Here is an 18,066-nt window from a genome sequence, read left to right on the forward strand (position 1 = left end):
AAAGGACACGCCTGAGAACCTACTGTAACAGAAGCAAAGAGTCATTTCAGCCCCCCTATTGATAAAAAGTAAGCTACTAGTACTCTAACTCATGATCAAACCCATCTAATCTTCAGATTTTAACAACATCAATACCACCCTATTGATTTTGAACCAAAACAAATCACGCAACTAACAATTGACAAAACAGAAATAAAACTTCAAATAGAACTAAAATTCAAACTAACTAGATTAAAACAAATTGATTTGTGAAAACTAAACATAGAACAAACAATTGAATTAACAAACTAATGCTCGAAACAGATTTTAAACGAACATCGCTAAGCTATCACGATTAATAACAACTAAATATACGACTAACTATATAAACAATTCAACTAATCTTTTGGTTTTTCACGAAATTAACATAAATACTTAACTATTCGACCGACTAGGTCGAAGAACTGAAAATTCAAACTTAACAACTCTATTAAAAATATTCGACCGACTAAATCAATGAACCAAAAATCAAAACTAACACACAACAACGAACTACTCGACCGGCTAGGTCGAACTGAAATTCACATTTTTAATGTGACATGTAATTAAAAATTAATACTCATTGCACATAAATAACAGAAACATTAGTGCAAATTAAACCTTTAAAACTAATACTAATTGAAAAAGCGAAAAACCAGAAAAGACAAAAAAGAAGTAAAGTTTATACCAATCGAGGGCATTTGACACTGTTCGAGCCATGAGAAGATGCCGAAGATATCAAGTGGTGGCTGTCCGACCCCGAGGCGCATGTTTCTTTTTGGCAGACTCTAAACAAATAGATTCTGGCATCTTGCCAAAAGGAAACAAATGCCTTTGGGTCGAAAAAAATAAAAAAAAATGGAGAAGTAGTGGCAGCGGGCGGTGGGGGTCGCCGGAATTCCGGTCGCCGGAGTTTCGGGTTAAGACCAATGCTAAGTGATAGCCCTTGTCGAGCTATATACTTCTATGTAGGCGTTGGGTGAATGGGGTGGCTCAATATTTACGGATTTGACAAAAAAGTGCGGCTAGGGCTTTCCTAGATCTAAAATTCATGAATATTGAGGGGGTTTTGAAGGATTTTGTTTGAAGATATGGAAAGAGGAGGTTGAGAGGAACAAAGGGTGAAATTTTAGGGTGGTTTGGGGGTGGTCCGCCGGCGGTGGCGATTTTCGGCCGACGGAGCCACCGTGGGGGTGGCGGAGAGAGAGGAGAGCAAAGAAGAAAGGCTCTAAGGTTTGGGGTTATGGGAGAAATGGCCAATTTTTCTGATTTTAGAGGCTTATATACCTCTTGGGAGAACAAATGAGGGCCATTGGATCAAAAATCATAGATGGATGAAATTGATCTCTGAGTCACTAAGTGAAACGACATAGTTTCAAGACAAAACTACGCCGTTTTGAGCTCTTTCTTGGCCAACCACCTAATGGACCGGGTATGGCTGAATTAGGCTCAAATTTTGGGCTAATTTTGTCATAATTTTGATTAAAATACACTAGTCCAATCCCTTTTTCCTCTAATGAAATTAATAGTCTTCTTTAGTCTTAAAGAGAAATGTACAAGTAGAAAGAAAATCTTTTTGGTATATATAATTTAAAGATGCAAACTAAAATACACAAAAGGTAAAAAATATTTTTTTGGTATTTTTAATATAGAAATGCAAATAAAAATGCACAAATAACTAAAACTCATCCAAATATTAGTATTTGCAGAAGAATTAGAAGCAAGCAAAAATTAGGTATTCACAACAACCATGAGAAGCTTTCCCAAATATGAACCGGAAAAATAACAACTAAAATAGCTCGAATCCCAAAGCGTCAAGGCCCTGCTAGCAGAAGCCATGTCTGGCGATTTTGAACTTGAAAGAGACATTCTTGGATAAGATCGTCGAATAAGAAGGGACGGATGCCTCCAGATTGATTGCTGAGGAGCTAGAAGGAGTGTATATGTGGGCTCGACACTCAGCCCTGAGTTGAAACATAAGTTAATTAAATTTTTACGCACTAATGTTAATTATTTTGCTTGGTCACATGTAGACATGGCATGTATTCCCTCAAAAGTAATGACCCACAAGATCAATATAGATCCCAATTAGCAGCAAGTCAAGTCGAAAAAATAGAAGCAAGGGTCACATCGAAATGAAGTCATCAACATCAAAATCTCCAAACTATTAAAAATCGGTTCAATAAGAGAAGTCAACTATCCAAAGTGGTAAACAAACGTTATGGTCGCACAAAAAAAGAAGGGTGAATGGAGAGTGAGTACACTGACTTAAATAAGGAATGCCTTAAAGATTCTTTTCCTTTGCCCTATATCAATCAAATCATAGACGCCACTAGTGGCCATGAACTATTAAGCTTTTTGGACACCTATTCCGGATACAGCCAACTTTTAATGGACCCAGAATATCAAGAGAAAACATCCTTCATAAACCGAAAAGGGGACTTATTATTATAACATAATGACATTCGGTCTAAAGAACTCAAGAGCAACAAATCAGAGGCTGGTCAATACGATGTTCAAAGATTACATCAAGAAGTCTACATCAACGACATTCTAGTTAGGTCACTACAGATAGAGGACCACCGAGACCACCTAAAGGAAACGTTTGCTATGCTTCGAAAGTATAACATGAAGCTGAATCCAATAAATATGATTTCAAAGTAGCGTCGGCTATGTTCCTTGGTTTCCTAGTATCTAATAATGGGATAAAAGTTAACCCAGCACAAATCGAGGCCATTGACGACATACTCGATATACTGACCAACAAGAAGGAAGTGCAAAGATTACAGGCCGGATAACACCCTTTGGTCGATTCATATCTTGGTCATTGGAGCATTTCCACAAATTCTTCTTATTCCCAAGAAAGCAAAAGAATTTCGAGTGGACCCCGAAATGTCGACAAGCATTGAAGGATTTAAAGAACTATTTGTCAAACCCACCATTATTGGCCATACCTCGAGAAGGAGAGCAACTGCTTATCTACCTAGCAGTATCCATAGTTTCGGTAAGTGCAACGCTAGTACGAGAAGACAAAGGTATATAATCCCTAATTTATTATGTTAGCAAATTCCATTAGACACTGAAACTAGGTATACTCACCTAGAGAAATTAGCGCTAGCACTTATAGTAGTTGCTCGAAAATTAAGACTCCACTTTCAGTGTCATCCTATTTCCATAGTTACTACTTTCCCATCAAGGAGTATCCTGCACAATTCGAAGCTCTCAGTATGACTGCCAAATGGGATCTCAAGTTGAGTGCATATGACATTTTATATCATCTTCGTACTGCCATCAAGTCACAAATCCTAGTGGACTTCATCACTGACCTTAGTACAAGTATACTTCCCTAAGTGAAAAAGGAAGCAATAATCACATTCGGGGCGGTTCCAGGAACATGCACCCTCTATACGGACGATTTATCCAACGTAAAAGGCTCCGGGCTTGGCATTCTACTTATCACCCCAACTAGGGAAATGGTTCAATAGGGCATCGAGTACCATTACATAACTAACAATGAAGACGAATATGAGGCTGTTTTTGTAGGACTCGAGTTACCCCAGGGAATCGGGGGTAAATGCATAGAGCTAAAGAGTGATTCTCAGCTGGTAGTAAACTAAGTGCATGAGACCTACATAACATGTGAATCCCTCATGCAGTAGTACCTGGCTAAAGTTACACAACTCCTAAGTCAGTTTAAGGAATGGAAGGCAACTCAAATACCCTGAGAAGAAAACATGGAAGCAGACGCTCTAGCCAATCTCAAAATCTACTACAGATATCACCGAATTTGTGACCAGCTTAGTCATGCATTTATTCAACTTTTCCATCGACCAACCCAAAGACAAGGTAAACACAACCAATCTAAATTTGTATTGGTGTAATAGTTTATCAAATGCTTAGAGAATGGTAATCATTTAGAAGACAGATCACTTGTCCGAAAATTGATCAAAGATGGGTATTATTGGCCGAGAATGGAGCAAGATGTTACTGGTTTCGTCAAAAGATATGAAAAGTGCCAACGGTTCTTTCATTGACTACATTAACCAGTCGAACCACTCCACTCCGTACTTACCCCATGGCCATTCATGAAATAGGGGATGGACATAGTAGGTATCTTACTAAAAGCTCCGGGGTAGGTAAAATTCTTGCTTATTTTAACTGATTACTTTTCAAAGTGAGTGGAAACAGGTGCATTCGCGCATATTAGAGAGAAACAAGTTATTGAATAATTTGGAGAAATATCATATGTAGATTTAGAGTCCCAAAAGAAATCACATGTGATATATGACCATAATTTGTTGGGTCAAAGTAACAAATCATGAAAAGTGGCAAATTAAAAGGATCACTTCCCCTCCACAAACCCAGGAGCAAACGGAGAAGATGAGTCCTCTAACAAAGTCTTGCTTAAAAGTTTATAAAAAAGGTTAGAAGCAGCTAAGGGAAGATGGCCAGAAGAGCTACTCGGAGTATTATGGGCCTATCGTACGACGAAAGAGTCGAGTACAAGAGAGACCCCATTTCCCTCGTGTATGGATCTGAAGTACTCTTCTTGGAAAAATCAAGCTTAAGGTTCGCCCACGCTACCGAAGAGTCAAACAACAAGGGTATAGCCACCAAATTAGATATTCTAGAAGGACAAAGAGAAATAGCCTTGATTTAGATGGCAACACCTAAGCAAAGAATCGAGAAGTATTACAATAAGAAGGCGAACCTTCGATATTTCAAAGTGGAGGATTACGTGCTAGGAAACACATCTTCCGCATCCCATGAATCGAACGTGGGAAAGCTCGGACCCTACAAGGTCATCGAGATAACAGGCAAAGGGTCGTAAAAGCTCGAGGAAATGGATGGTTGACCTATGAAGGCAAACTACAATGTGGCACCCCTCAAACAGTTCTACGTGTAAGGACCGCAACAGTTCAACTTTCTTCTCTATGAACGCATCATAAATTTGTTTCATTTTTTTTACTGATATTTTTTTTAATGAAATGCATTAAGCCAACCCGACCCGAGTGATGACTATATTGACCCTTGGCAATATTATATAACCACCGTAATTCCCATCCAAGGTCATATGTTTGACTAAAAAGGACCCACCACCGTCTTCATCTAAAAACTCTCCCTTATCCCTTTATTTCCTTTGCAGGAATAGGACCATTAAGAAAGTTATGACATGACTGAGCACTCGGCAAGGCCCTATCAGCTACGATATTAGTGCTTGAGCTGGCATTCTTCAAATCAGAACACTGGCATTTGGAATTGCAACTCACAGAGACTAAAAGTTACATGGAACAAATGGCAGCTAACAGTGCAATTTGGGAGGTTGAAAGATTCCAAACATCACAAAATCTTTAGATAAAGCTATCCTGAAAAATGGTATACATGTACATATAGTCCAGTCGAGGCCATCCTAATCATCTACCCTGATATCATCTGATATATTAAGTTAAAGAATGACTCAATAATGTACTCGGTTTAACTACACTACTCGAATGAATGAGAATCCTATTTTTCGAATTTCTGCTTCATTTTTGCCTCACAAGCATACAACTTTGTTTTGGGACAAATAAATACTCGTGCCAAATACCCTCACTTTTTTGCCACATCTACTCGAGCCAAATACCCTCACTTTTTTGCCCCTAAGTAAAGATGAGACGTCATCTTCATCTGTGGAGAATAGACATAAAAAAAAGTCCAGTTTTATGCACAAAATGTTAAGTCATGACTAGAACACGAATCACAAAAACTTCTAAGTCAACGGGACTAGATCCAAAAAGAAAATACAAAAAGAATATTTTCAATGTACCATAGGTATTCAATGAAAATGTAAAAGGCACAATAGAATTCAAAAAATATATTTTATTATACATCTAGAGGGCCTGAAATTGGGATTCACATGAAAGTACTTAAGAGAGATCTCGAGACCCAAAAATAAGATCTAACACCCAGCTTCTAGGATACAAGTTGAAGGTGCAACTGGATCAGCAATAGCTGCAACAATTAGAGGATGTGGAGACTTGGTATGAGAAGTAATCTCCTCTTCTTGACTATCTACACCCTCGAAGTCATAATTAACGGTACAGTGGTGAGTCGTCACCTATCGATTCAAGGAAGACCAAGTTGCCTTCGAATATCCCTCGCCTCAACTTCAAGAAAAGGAATCTCACACTATAAGTTCACTGTACCGATATGAACCTCATGGAGAGAAAACGAGTAACTAATATAGCTCGAATCCCCCAAGAAGATTTCCCGATCGATGTTGCTCGCTTGTGCTCTTACCTTGGCCATTTTTCGATTAGAGCTCAGTCCCTGTTCCTTGGCCTCTTATTGGGAGCACTCTTCCCTCAGTCGTACCTCCTCGCTCACCTTCGACCAACTCATCCTGAAGGGCCGAAAGACTTTCATTTGTCCTACTCTGGCCAACTCTAAGAGCCACCTCACTAGCAGGATATTTTATAATCCTCTGTTCGATACTCCTATATGCTGCTTCGGTCCTTGCCAAGAAAGTAGCCTTTTCGACCTTGAGGCCCTCAACCTCCTTCTTGAGCATTTTGTTCTCGACCCTCAATAAACGGTTGAACTTCACCACCTCTTTGGCTATAACAACGTATTCCCAAACTCTTTTCATGGTCCCCGAGATGTTCAAGTTGAGATGTGCACAGAGAGTAGATAGGTTAATAAGAATAACAAAACAATAAGATGATGAAATAAGGTCAGAGGAACTTATCCTGATAGTATCATAAGCAATTTGGGTAACCAGCTCCTCTGAGTTCATTTTACCAATCTTCTCATAATCCTTGGGACTCACCAACTCGTGAAGATGTGATGTGCTTAGGGTCTTCGGAAAGGTTGACCTCAGTAGGCACTGAGAAATTGACAACCTGTTGTCCACGGGTACCGACAATAGAAGCATCAGAACCCTCTAAAGATGAGGCGGTCGCCTCTATGGTGCCTCCCAGCAAGGCCTCCATTTTGATCTCCTCTGTGTAGATGGATTTTCTTGGAAAGGTATAGCCTTGAGTCCCACGAACATTCTATAGCTTTTACCTAAGACTATACATTCATGCAACAGACATACCCTCATCCGGAACTAAGTTCGCCGCTTCTTCCCTGGAAAAAGCGGCGGGTCAAGGATCCTCATCCTCTGAGTCGACTAAAACAAGGTTGAGGCACGTAGGCTCCTTAGTGGTGCCACTCTGAATACCATGTGGAACATCTTGGGGACTGCTTCCTTCAACCCTAGGACCTGCAACTCTCTACCTAGAGTTCCTCTTCCTCTTGGTAATCCTGGAAGGAGGTGATGCTATGGAAGAATCAACGACGCCCTCCTGTGGTGCTTTGACGAGCAATTCTTTGATTCTTTGAGAAGCATCTGCAGCTGAAGATGGAATGCCGCCATGAGACTGAACTTAAGACTGCTTGCCAAAAACCACACATACAAAGATCCATCCACATTGGATAAAACAAAAGGGCGGTAGAATAAGAAGAAGAGCACTCAAAACGAATAAAAATTTACCATGATAGTCCGCTTAAAGACCCCCCTGCTCTAGTTCGACCATAATGTCCTTCCAAGTTCTTGAGCTGTTGGTGCAAACTTGAAAAAACATAGCCACCCCTTCCTCAATATCAGGTGTCCCCTCGAGATCCACCGCAACAACTGCAAGCCACCAAAGGGTTAGGACAAACTTTAAAACCAACAAATGGGGAATAACAAAAGCACTTATGATTAAGGTTCTACTTCTCAGAAACTAGATTTTCTCATTCAAAATGATAAACCTGGTCTGCACTACAAAGCATATCTTGAACCATCTCGGATCATATTCATCGTGCAATCGAATATCATGGACATTTAACTGTTAATAGTCATATTGATGACACCAGCCTTCGGTGCCTGGTGATGAAGGCATACAACTTGTCACACTCCAATCCGGAGGGGCACGATGGGCACTCAGGCCTACCTCACCGAGCGCCAACATAATGTGCATCCATAACCATGCTATTATGCGTAGATGGGACGAAAAGGCCACCATGAGATAATCTGATTAGAACATGAAAGAAAACTCGACAAAGGATGACCCAAAATAATATACAAACTTACATACATGAGACATACGGGCCTACATGGCCGCCATTTTCATCAATACAAACTTACATACATGACACAAACAATGAGGTTCACAAGCTTTAATATTGAAAATAAAGTTCCTTTTGAAGTAATGACATTATAGTTACGTTATTTGTAGAGCATGCCAAAAGAAAGAAAGAATGAGCCATAACATATCTCTGTCGTTTACTTATCGACTCAACGTATATCTTCCTGAAGAGTTCAATCCACATTAAGATAGTGAAACTTGTAGTTAATGCCATAGAAGGACTTACAAATATGCTTGTAAGCTAGTAGGTCACTTATAGAGAATCAGATAGCATTTACCCTATAAAATTTCACTTCCATCAAACTCAAACCAGCAAAAAAACAATAGGAAAAACATCAATGATGGTACGCTATAATTATATATTTTAGTCGCTTATTGAGCTCTAATTCACTGTACTTTCTTTATGTTGAGCTTTAACTGGTAGTGGTTTGCACTTATTGTGTGTTTTATGCCTTGTAGGAGTGATTCCGAGCTATGTAGATGTTGTGGAACTAATTCGAGCTATTGGAGCTTTGAAGTCTGAGTAAAAGCCCAAGGGATTAAGCCGGGATCGTGTTCGGGGGTCGAGGACCAAGTGTGGACGTCAAAATGCTAGATTTGAGTCGTACTCTGAGAAACGTGCACAAGTGCGACGCAGGGTGCGAGGCATAGTGCAACGCAACAGTGACCTATTGAATTGTTGAGCTTCGTGAAGATCTCCACTAGCGCGTGGCATGGCGTGTTGCCCCATGCGGCGCGCCTGTGTATTTTTTCCAGAGTAATTTTCCTATTTCTGCTGGGAATGAGATATTTCGTCTGGGCCCGACCCTACTTAGTATAAATACATGGGAAAATTTTATTTTCTAGACTTTTGACATGTGACAACCCAAAAGGTAATCACCTGTTTCTTTACCCATTTTGTACTTCCGAGGCCTTAAAAACCTCATTTAGGGTTGCCTCGATTTGCGTGCGCAGTCCGGGCGTGTAACCAAAAAGCTTAAAAATGAATTCTGTGAGAAAAATGCTAAATTTTGATCTTAAAATGAATAAATTTGACTTCGGTCAACATTTTGGGTAGACGGACCCGGACCCGTGATTCGACGGTCCCGGAGGGTCCGTAGGAAAATTGGAACTTGGGCGTATGCTCGGAATTGAATTCCGAGGTCCGAAGCCCGAGAATGAATTTTTGTGTGAAATTGTTTTCTGGAAATGATTAAGGAAATTGGAAATAAAATTTAATTAGAAGACTATGGTATCGGGCCCGTATTTTGGTTCCGGCGCCTGGTACAAGTCTTATATGTGATTTAAGCACTTTCTGTAAAGTTTGGTTGAAAACGGAAGTCGTTTGACGTGTTTCGGACTTAAAATGGAAATTTGATGTTTTATGAAATTTGGAAGAAATCAAGGATTTTGAGGCTTAATTTGATGTTTATGATGTTATTTTGGCAATTTGATCGCGCGAATATGTTCATAAGATGTTTTTGAGGTTGTGTGTACAGCTGGATTAGAGTTTTGAGGGCTCAGGTGAGTTTCGAGTAGGCTCCGGGATGCCTTAGGCTTAAGAGATCAGATGTTGCAGGTTCAGGAAAATATTGCAGGTCTCTGAATCCTCCTGTGCGGTCCGCGAGAAATCGTGTGCGGCCGCGGAGGGGCCAGTGCGGCCGCAGTCGCCTTTGCACGGTCCACGGTGTATGCTGTGCGGCCGCAGTCAGCTTTGTGCGGTCCGCACAGGGCTATGATCTGCAGGTCTTCAGGGAGACCTGTGCGGCTGCGGTCCTTTTTGCTCGGTCCGCACAGGGAGCTTCAGAGGGGTATAAATAAATGGGAATTTCAGTTATTTTACACTTTTCAAAACCCCAAAACATAAGAGGCGATTTTCCAAACAAACTTTCTTCTCCAAAACGATTGGTAAGTGATTTCTAACTCATTTCCTTCACTCCTCAACATCTTCTAACATGATTTCAACTTCAAATCAAAAAATTTCATGGGGAAATCGGGTGTTTTGGGTAGAACCTAGGTTTTTCAAAAAATAGGTATTTGGACCTCAATTTGAGGTCCGATTTCAAAACAAATTACATATTTGGGTTCGTGGGGGAATGGGTAATCGGGTTTTGGTTCGAATCTCGTGTTTTGACCACGTGGGCCCAGGGGCACTTTTGACCGTTTTGGGTAAAACTTGGTAAAACTTGTTTTCATGCATTGGGGATGATTTATTTAGCATTTATTAATGTAATTAAGTAAATTGTGACTAGATTCGAGCGGATTGGAGGTGGAATTCGCGAGGTAAAGCTATAATTGAGGCTTGAGTTGTATTCAAGGCATTGAGGTAAGTTAACCCTAGCTTGAGGGACTAGGAGTTGAGTCTTATTTGCTAATTGCTTCTTGTGAGTACGAAGTATAGGCATGGTGACGGGTATCTATACGTTGGTGTCTAGCATGACCGTGAGTCTTTAAATTGTGAATATCTTGATTTCGTTGTATTTCTCTTGCCTTGGTGATGATTCCTGTTTGTTGTGAAAAGCTTGTGAAAGGAAATTGTGACCTATGAACAATGAGGAGCGTTGGCTCAAGTTATATTTCAAATGTGAACATCAATGAAATGGTTGAACCCTTTGGAGCATAGGCTCAAGTGGTAAAGTGAGGTATGAAATATAAGTGAAAGGAAGAGAAAGAGTATTTAAATTGTTCCTTTGCCGGGATATTGTTGTATATTGATTATTTTCCCTTGCCGGGATGTTGAGATTATTGATGTTGTACCTTTGCCGGGATTAAATTGTTCAATTGTGTTCCCTTGCCGGGGTTTCTCTTATTATTTTGTTTATTCCCTTGCCCCTTGTTTGTGATTGTTGTTTGGGCGAGGAAGAGTGTTAAAGCACGAAGGGTGATGCCGTGCATTGTTTGTTTATTGTGAGGAAAGAGTGTTAAAGCACGAGGGGTGATGTCGTGCATTTTTTGTTTATTGTGAGGAAAGAGTGTTAAAGCACGAAGGGTGATGCCGTTCATTGTTTGCTTATTGAGAGGAAAGAGAGTAATGCACGAAGGGTGATGCCGTGTCGGATGATGTACCATTCTGTGCCGATTCTATTGAATATATGTGAGGAAAGAGAGTAAAAGCACGAAGGGTGATGCCGTGCACACTTTATTATTTCGTTGCTTGGTGAGGATGAGAGTAAAAACATGAAGGGTGATGCCGTGCACTTGTTGCTTTCTGTTTATTTATTAATGTCTGAGTTGTGTTGCTTCCTTCGTTACTGGACGACTTTTACTTGAGATTGTTATTTCCCCCATAGCATGCTCCCCCTCCCATATTGGTTACTTGTCTCTGTAATTCGATTCCGTTGTGTATGTACATATAACTGCACAGGTTTATGTGGTAGTCCGGTATAGCTTCGTCACTACTTCGTCGGGGTTAGGCTAGGCACTTACCAGCACATGGGGTCGGTTGTGCTGATGCTACACTCTGTGCTATTTTGCACAGATCCAGGTTTCGGACAGCAGCAACAGTAGTGTAGGAGCAGGCCTTCAGTCCAGCGAGACATCGAGGTAGCCCTGCAGGCCTCCGTAGGCCCGGCGTCTCCTCTATCCTTTAATTTAGTCTGTTATCTCATTGTATCCGAGATAAACAGTTTATGTTCTCTTCAGACGATTGTATTTAGTATTCTTAGTAGTTCGTGAGTATTGTGACACCAGTCTTGGGTAGAGGCTTATGTTGAATTTTCCGCATTCTATTCAGTTTTCTATAATTTAAGACTTCCGCTTATTATTTAATTTTGTTGCTTTTATATTATTGCCGATAATTGTTGAAAAGGGATTATGTTATTAATGAAAAAGTAATTAAATTTGGCTTGCCTAGTTCCCATTAGTAGGCACCATCACGACTCCCGAGGGTGGGAAATCCGAGTCGTGACAAGTTGGTATCAAAGCTCTAGGTTACATAGGTCTCGCAACTCACGGACAAGCTTAGTAGAGTCTGAGGGATCGGTACGGAGACGTCTGTATTTATCCCAGAGGCTACTGAGTTAGGAAAAATCTCACATTGTTCTTCCTTATCGTACGGTTTGGTTTCTCAACGCTAATTGAATTTCTACTCTATTCTTCCGCAGATGGCGAGATCGCGCACTTCCTCATCTTCCGATCAGCAGTTCGAGCCCCAGGCAGCTCCCACTAGGGGCAGAGGGCGAGGCCGAGGTAGGGACAGAGCTCAGCCCCGAGTAGCAGCACCAGTAGCGGAGCCTCAGGTCGGCTTTGACGAGGAGGTTCCGACCCCAGCCCCAGCAGCTCCGGTGGGCCTAACTTAGGTCCCAGAGGGGTTTATTGCTACCCCAGTTCTTCAGGACACTCTGGTCCGATTGGTGGGTCTCATGGAGAGTGTTACCCCAGTAGGTTTGCTTCCTGTAGCACCAGCCGTCTCTCAGGCTGGAGGAGGGCCCTAGACTCTTGCCACTCGCACTCCGGAGCAGGGAGTTCCCCCGATTCAGACTCCAGCAGTTCAGCCAGTTGAAGCAGCTCAGCCGGGTGTGGTATCCCGGGCCGGTGATGGGGCAGCTATGTCTGCCGATGCTTTATGGAGATTGGATAGGTTCACCAAGCTCTTCACTACTACCTTCAGCGGTGCATCTATCGAGGATCCTCAGGATTATTTGGACAGCCGCCACGAGGTTCTTCGGAACATGGGTATTGTTGAGACCAATGGGGTTGATTTTGCCACATTCCGGTTGTCTGGATCCGCCAAGACTTGGTGGAGGGATTATTGTTTAGCCAGACAAGCAGGATCTCCAGCCTTGACCTGGGAGCAGTTCACACATATATTTCTGGAGAAGTTTCTCCCTATTACACAGCGAGAGGCCTATCGGAGGCAGTTCGAGCGTCTCCATCAGGGATCTATGACAGTCACCCAGTATGAGAGAGAGAGTGAGATGGTTTATTGATGGACTCATTCAGCCTATTCGTCTCCAGATGGCTAGAGAGGCTGGGAGCGAGATATCCTTTCAGGAGGTGGCCAATGTGGCCAGGAGGATTGAGATAGTATTGTCATAGGGGGGTGGTCATAGAGCAGATAAGAGACCCCGTCAGTAAGGCAGATTCAGTGGTGCCTCGTTTGGAGGCAGAGATTCGTATGATAGGGGTTAGCCTTCTAGGCCTTTCCAGTCAGCCCTCCAGGTTTCTCAAGGTGCCCCAGGTGGCCATGGTCCTCACGCACACTATTCTAATCAGCAGCCATTCGGTGCACCGCCAGCTCCTATCAGTGTACCGCCATTCAGAGTTTCCGTGGTGGTCATTCAGGTTGACAAGGCCAGCAGACTCAACAGTCGAGGACTTGTTACACTTATGGTGACACGGGTAATATTGCTAGGTTATGCCCTCGAGCACCGAGCAGTTCTCAGCACCAGGGTTCTCGTGCCATGGTTCAGGCACCAGGTTTTCCACAGCCCGCCCAGCCAGCTAGAGGTGGGGGTAGTGGTGCCAGAGGTGGAGGTAGATTTCATAGAGGTGGAGCTCAGACCGCCAGAGGTGGAGGCCAGCCAGCAGCAGGCCGTCCCAGAGAGGTAGATCAGAGTGGTGGGGCCCAACCCCAATGTTATGCTCTTCAGGCCATGCCCGAGGCGGAGGCTTCAGGTGCGGTCATTACAGGTACGGTTTTGGTTTGTGATAGAGATGCTTCTGTGTTGTTTGATCCGGGGTCTACGTATTCGTATGTGTCATCCTATTTTGCCCCGTATTTGATCATGCCTAGTGATGCGTTGGGTGTTACTGTTTATGTGTCTATGCTGGTAGGTGATTCTATCATGGTTGATCGAGTCCATCATTCTTGTGTTGTGGTGATTGGGGGTTTGGAGACTCGTGTAGATTTGTTGCTTGTAGATATGGTCGACTTTGATATTATATTGGGGATGGACTGGTTATCACCCTATCACGCTATCTTGGACTGTCATGCCAAGACTGTGACCTTAGCTTTACCGGCTATGCGTCATTTAGAGTGGAGAGGGACTCCTGGTTATTCTACCCGCAATGTTATATCGTATGTGAAGGCTCGGCGTATGGTCGAGAAGGGGTGTTTGGCCTATTTAGCCTATGTTCGGGATTCTAGTGCTGAGGTTCCCTCTATTGATTCTGTGCCCGTTGTTTGTGAGTTCCCTGATGTTTTTCCTTCAGACTTGCCGGGTATGCCACCCGATAGGGATATTAATTTCCGCATTGATCTGGTTCCGGGCACTCAGCACATTTCTATCCCACCATATCGTATGGCCCCGCCGGAGTTGAAAGAGTTAAAGGAACAGTTGCAGGATTTGCTTGAGAAGGGTTTCATTAGACCCAGTGTCTCTATTGGGGTGCGCCGGTGTTATTTGTCAAGAAGAAGGATGGGTCAATGAGAATGTGTATTGATTACCGGCAATTGAACAAGGTAACGATCAAGATAAGTATCCACTACCGAGGATTGATGATGTGTTCGACCAGCTTTAGGGTCCCAGGGTATTTTCCAAGATCGACTTGCGATCTGGCTACCATCAGTTGAGGATTAGGGCATCCGATGTCCCTAAGATAGCTTTCCGCACTCAGTACGGGCATTATGAGTTCTTGGTTATGTCATTTGGGTTAACAAATGCCCCAGCAGCTTTCATGGACATGATGAGCCGAGGAGCACGAGCAGCACCTTAGAGTGGTTCTTCAGACTCTGAGGGATAGTCAGTTATATGCCAAGTTCTCAAGGTGTGAGTTCTGGCTGAGTTCAGTTGCATTTCTGGGTCATGTTGTATCAGCAGAGGGTATTCAGGTGGACCCAAAGAAGATAGAGGCAATCAAGAACTGGCCTAGACCAGCATCAGCTATAGAGATCCGGAGTTTCTTGGGGTTGGCAGGCTACTATCGACGGTTCGTGGAGGGGTTTTCATCTATTGCAGCCCCGATGACCAGATTGACCCAGAAGGGTGCCCAGTTCAGATGGTCAGACGAGTGTGAGGCGAGCTTTCAGAAGCTCAAGGCAGCTCTGACTACGGCACCGGTGTTGGTTTTGCCCAAAGGTTCGGGGCCTTATACAGTCTATTGTGATGCTTCCCGTGTTTGGCTTGGAGCAGTGTTGATGCAGGATGGCAAGGTCATTGCCTATGCTTCGAGGCAGTTGAAGATTCATGAGAAGAACTATCTGGTCCATGATTTGGAGTTGACAGCCATAGTTCACGCATTGAAGATTTGGAGGCATTATCTATATGGCGTGGCATGTGAGGTGTTCACGGATCACAAGAGTCTTCAGTACTTGTTCAAGCAAAAGGAGTTGAATTTGAGGCAGAGGAGGTGGTTGGAGTTGTTGAAGGATTATGATATCACCATTTTATATCATCCGGGAAAGGCCAATGTGGTGGCCGATGCTTTGAGTAGGAAGTCAGCCAGTATGGGCAGTCTTGCTTATATTCCGGTCGGTGAGAGGCCGCTTGCTTTGGATGTTCAGGCTTTAGCCAATCAGTTCGTGAGACTGGATGTTTCTGAGCCCAGTCGTGTGTTAGCTTGCACGGTCGCTCGTTCTTCATTATTGGAGCGTATCCGTGATCGGCAGTATGATGATCCCCATTTGTGTGTCCTTAGAGACACGGTGCAGCGCGGAGGTGCCAGGCAGGTTACCTTAGATGACGATGGAGTTTTGAGATTGCAGGGTCGAGTATGTGTGCATAATGTGGATGGGCTCCGAGAGTTGATTACTCTATTCATCCGGGCGCCGCGAAGATGTATCAGTATTTGCGGCAGCATTATTGGTGGCGTAGAATAAAGAAGGATATCGTAGCATATGTGTCTCGTTGTTTGAATTGTCAGCAGGTTAAGTACAAGCATCAGAGGCCTGGTGGTTTATTTCAGAGGATTGAGCTTCCCGAGTGGAAGTGGGAGCGGATCACTATGGACTTTGTTACTGGACTTCCGCTGACTCGGAAGAAGTTCGACGCAGTATGGGTCATTGTTGATAGGTTGACCAAGTTAGCGCATTTCATTCCTGTGGCAATCTCCTATTCTTCTGAGAGGTTAGCTGAGATCTATATTCGGGAGATGTTCGCCTTCATAGTGTGCCCGTATCTATTATTTCGGACCGGGGTACGCAGTTTACCTTGCACTTCTGGAGAGCAGTTCAGCGAGAGTTGGGCACACGGGTTGAGTTGAGCACAGCATTTCATCCCCAGACGGACGGTCAGTCCGAACGGACTATTTAGATTTTGGAGGATATGCTCCGAGCTTGTGTTATTGACTTTGGAGGTTCGTGGGATCAGTTCTTGCCTTTAGCGGAGTTTGCCTACAACAACAGCTACCAGTCGAGCATCCAGATGGCTCCTTATGAGGCTTTATATGGTAGGCGGTGTCGGTCTCCGGTTGGATGGTTTGAGCCGGGAGAGGCTCGGTTGTTGGGTACGGATCTGGTTCAGGAGGCCTTGGACAAGGTCAGGATCATTCAGGATAGGCTTCGTTCAGCTCAGTCCAGGCAAAAGAGCTATGCAGACCTTAAGGTTCGAGATGTGGCCTTTATGGTTGGTGAGCGGGTATTGCTTCGAGTCTCGCCTATGAAGGGCATGATGAGGTTTGGGAAGAAGGGCAAGCTTAGCCCTAGGTTCATTGGTCCGTTTGAGATTCTTGATCGAGTGGGAGAGGTGGCTTATACGCTTGCTTTGCCGCCGAGCTTATCAGCCGTGCATCCAGTATTTTATGTGTCCATGCTTCGGAGGTATCACGGCGATCCAGCCCACGTGTTAGATTTCAGCACTGTCCAGTTGGAAAAGGACTTGTCTTACGAGGAGGAGCCGGTAGCAATTTTGGACCGGCAGGTTCGTCAGCTAAGATCCAAGAGTTTCCCTTCTGTTCGTGTTCAGTGGAGAGGTCAGCCCCCTGAGGCATCGACTTGGGAGTCCGAGTCCGATATGCGGAGCTGTTATCCTCATCTTTTCCTCGACTCAGGTACTTCCTTCTTTTGTCCGTTCGAGGACGAACGGTTGTTTTAGAGGTGGAGAATGTGACGACCCAAAGGGTCATCACCTGTTTCCTTACCCATTTTGTACTTCCGAGGCCTTAAAAATCTCATTTAGGGTTGCCTCGATTTGCGTGCGCAGTCCGAGCGCGTAACCGAAAAGGTTAAAATGAATTCTATGAGAAAAATGCTAAATTTTGATATTAAAATGAATAAATTTGACTTCGGTCAATATTTTGGGTAGACGGACCCGGACCCGTGATTCGACGGTCCCGGAGGGTCCGTAGGAAAATATGGGACTTGGGCCGAGGTCCCAAGCCCGAGAAATGAATTTCTGTATGAAATTGTTTTTTGGAAATGATTAAGGAAATTGGAAATGAAATTTGATTAGAAGACTATGGTATCGGGCTCGTATTTTGGTTCCGGCGCTCGGTACAAGTCTTATATGTGATTTAAGCACTTTCTGTAAAGTTTGGACATTATATAGAGAGACTTAACCACAAACACTCAATTCATAGCAATCATAGAATTTCACACATAATCCACGTAGATATCACATACCAAATATTTGTACACCAAACAAGGTGATGTTACAAAGGTCAAAGTTAGCCTCACATACCTGGAGCCGAATTCCTATTCACTTCTACTTTCAAATTCACAAACGGTCTAGCAACGTCAATCTAGTGTCAAAAACTTAAGACATATTTCTTAGAATTGAAGCTCACAATTACTACCCGAACATTTTTAGGTTATCAGCCCTTCTTTTGCAAACCTCTACTTCTACCCAATTTCCTATACTAGGTTTTAGATTTTAAAAGACATGCATGTATGTTTCAACTTTGTTTTCAAGAATTAATGCATGAGAATCCCCCTTTATGTTTACACCTGAAATTCAATGAAAAAGGGTTGGGGATTTTACCTGCAAGAATGGAGAAGAAGACAATTACTTGAAATTTCCCGGCCCGGATAGTTTTGAAG

This window comes from Nicotiana attenuata, chromosome 7, assembly GCF_001879085.1.
Source record: "Nicotiana attenuata strain UT chromosome 7, NIATTr2, whole genome shotgun sequence".
NCBI classification, from domain to species: Eukaryota; Viridiplantae; Streptophyta; class Magnoliopsida; order Solanales; family Solanaceae; genus Nicotiana; species Nicotiana attenuata.